The 3,233-nt window shown below is 44.4% G+C and overlaps 1 pseudogene; it reads left to right on the top strand.

Annotated features, from left to right (window-relative positions):
• The first annotated feature begins 500 nt into the window (after positions 1–500).
• The window catches only part of LOC103738934, an 18,944-nt pseudogene continuing 16,211 nt past the window's right edge, over positions 501–3,233 (top strand).

Raw genomic sequence — 3,233 nt, 5'->3', positions numbered from 1 at the left:
TGGTGACTAAAAAACATGTTCTTGGGATGAATGTGTCACTGAAGAAAACAGGAAGGAAAATTTAAAATTCCTAGAATCAAGTGAAAATGAAAACACCCCACACCCACGAGATACATAGCAGGCCTAAGAGGGAAGTTTGGAGATCTAATTGCGTAATATAAAAACTCAAATGTCCATCTTAGTATCCATTCATGGAATCCTCAAGCATGCATCTCCTTAGCGAAGCCAGAGTCTCCAGTTCCAGCTTTCAGCTCCCTGCTCTCCACTCCAACACCAACGCTGGGTTGGTTCTACAAGGAGAGCAGTCATGCTAACTTTAGTCTGGAATGAGGGTTCCTCATTCATGGAATCCTCAAGCATGCATCTCCTTAGCGAAGCCAGAGTCTCCAGTTCCAGCTTTCAGCTCCCTGCTCTCCACTCCAACACCAACGCTGGGTTGGTTCTACAAGGAGAGCAGTCATGGTAACTTTAGTCTGGAATGAGGGTTCCTCGCATCCAGAATGGCTTCAGAGGCCATGCTGTGCCTTCTTAGGAGTCCAAAGGAGAAGCAGAACTATCTGAGGTGGCTTTGCCCACCTAAGCACTGGCTTGTCACCTCTGCTTTGTCAGTGCAGTTCTCCTGCAACAATCAGCTTATACTGCCCAACCAAGCTCCTGCCTACACCTCTTTGGGTACAATATTTGCCTGGACAAGGCTCCTACGTTCTGTTTCCTCTTGGTAAAACAAGGTCATTCCACAGCTGCATAGACTCGGGCCTGGGAGCTGATCATGGTGATGAGCCAATTTCCTGTGCTGAACCCTGTGTGTTCCAGATTCTTCTCCTTCATGTGCAGGGTGAGACTCTGTGAGGCAGAGCTAGGGGCCAGGGTCAGAGCTACCAATTCTGTCCAGTCAGACACTAAGAAGGAAGGGCAAGAAAGAAGCTGATGGAGATGTCAGGTGACAGTGTGGGAAAGCGAGGCACCCAATGACCCTACAAAGCCGACAATGTGGCTCCTTTAGCACACAGAGGGTGGATGATGCCTGAAGACACTCAACACTGAGGAATCTACACAGGATGAGGGGCTCTGAGTAGTCCAACCTGAAGCTCAGAGGTACCAGGCCCAGGGTAAGCAAAGACTACTGATGGGACATTTTCCTCCTCTGTGTGGCTGTGTCTCTGCATCTATAGCTATTACTGATCTTTGGATAACAATGAAGTTCATGACACCTTCGTGCTACCACTGGGCTCTTACGTATGTCAGTCCCATATCCAGAGAAGCCCAACTTCCCCTTGTATCCTCAAAAATACCTTGGGTGAGTTTCTAGCCCTAGGACACATAGAAGTCCCCTGTCACAATATACTGCTGAAATGAAAGGCCCTATTTCCCACATTACTGACCTTGGGCAAAGGCTCCACTTGGCATTTAGGGCAAAGAGCGTGCGCTCAATGCCTGCATTCAGTCTGCAGGTCCTTTTCAGAAGATGAATCAGGAGGGTTCTGTGCCAAGGGTGTGTGTGTAGCCCTTGATGCCTCTCACCCCAAGTCATTCTAGTGTGAACTCTGTTGACTTCCTGTTGGACCTCCCCAATCTGTCATTAAGGAGACCAAATCTTTCCTTGGGAGGTGACCAGACCTTTCCAAGCAAGATCTGCCTATTCACTCATGGCTGTACTCTGAACATTCTTTGCTCAGATTCTTGGGCTCAGAGTCACCAACAAGTATACAAAGACACAGAATTGTGTCCAAATCTCTTATACCCAACTCAGGCCTCGATTATCCATGGGAGTGGATGTCAAGGTAGGTTTTACTCACAATGCCCATATTACTTAAAAAGAAAAGTCTAAGTTAGGTGTGGTGGCACAAACCTATAATTTCAGACACCTTGAGATGAATTCCCATTTCCTCATCTTCATTTAATTGAAATAAAATAATACTGTACTGGAATCAGAGAGTGTTCCTTTTATTGTATGAGAGGTCTAGTTAACCTACTTTCTAGCACTGGGGAGGCAGAGGCAGGCAGATCCCTGTGAGTTCAGAGCCATCCTGGTCTACATAGTGAGTCCTAGGCCAGTTGGGGGTACAGGGAGACCCTGTGTCAAAAAGACCAAAAATAAAAAAATAATACCCAAAACTTTAATGTTTATAGGCAATTAAAGATTGCTAGAAAGAACTGGCTCATGGTGACACCATCCCTTCCTGAGGATCTATAGGCAGGTAATGGAGGCTAGAAGAGGAAGAGACATTTTATTTAGTAGTATAGCCACTGGAAAGTTCCCCACAGTCCTGTAAGTAAATTTGATATTTCTGTAATTGAAGTTATCAGGTCATAAAGGAACATGAAAGTAAAAGAAGGACTAGATGAGAAGATGGAGATCAGAGGTCATGCAAGGGGACAAGAGAGAATAATGTGGGTGAACATGACCAAAACACATTATTCACATGTATGAAAATACCGTCATTAAATCCATTACTATGCATCATTAATACACACTAACAGAAAACTTAAAAAAAGAACTCAGAACAATTTTAAATTTTTACTGTGAAGATCGCCTATATACAGCCAAGGTTCCTGTCATATGGGGATAAATTCAAATACAACTGTTAAAGAAACAGTAAATCAAGCTGAAGGCCTCAGCATGCATGGCCTTTCTCCTCTGACAGAACTTTCAAGGTTCTGGGAGTCTCATGAAGAAGACTGTGGACTTTATTTGCACAACCACGTCCCTGGTGGAAGTCGTGATTTTACCTTATTGGCTGTAATGTTATTCACTACACATCAAGAACCACCTATGATCTCACCAAAAAAGAAAAGTTTTCTTAGCAATGCTTTGAGATGTGAGTTCAGAAGCCATCAGTGTCATATATACATATGGCTACTGTAAGACACTTTTTAAAAATACTTGAGATGCCAAACCCATGCTTGGAAGCATCTTATTTTTTGCTTGGGGCCTCTCTCTAATCCCTGTACTGAAATATAGGATTAAATTTCCTCTTAAAAAATGCCAACTAAGCCAGGCGTGGTGGTGCACGCCTTTAATCCCAGCACTCGGGAGGCAGAGGCAGGCAGATCTCTGTGAGCTCAAGGCCAGCCTGGTCTCCATAGTGAGTTCCGGGACAGCTGGGGCTACAGGGAGACCCTGCTTCAAAAAGACAAAAGAAAAAAAGTGCCACCTTTACTTCCCAGAAAAGAAAGGACGAGAAAATAAAAAGAAATAAACAATCTACCAAGTACAGCAATGACTGATGCAG

This window comes from Nannospalax galili, unplaced genomic scaffold (genome assembly GCF_000622305.1).
Source record: "Nannospalax galili isolate Female #2095 unplaced genomic scaffold, S.galili_v1.0 scaffold799, whole genome shotgun sequence".
NCBI lineage: Eukaryota > Metazoa > Chordata > Mammalia > Rodentia > Spalacidae > Nannospalax > Nannospalax galili.
Note: the sequence above shows the minus strand (reverse complement) of the source record. Positions and strands in the feature narration are given on the sequence as shown.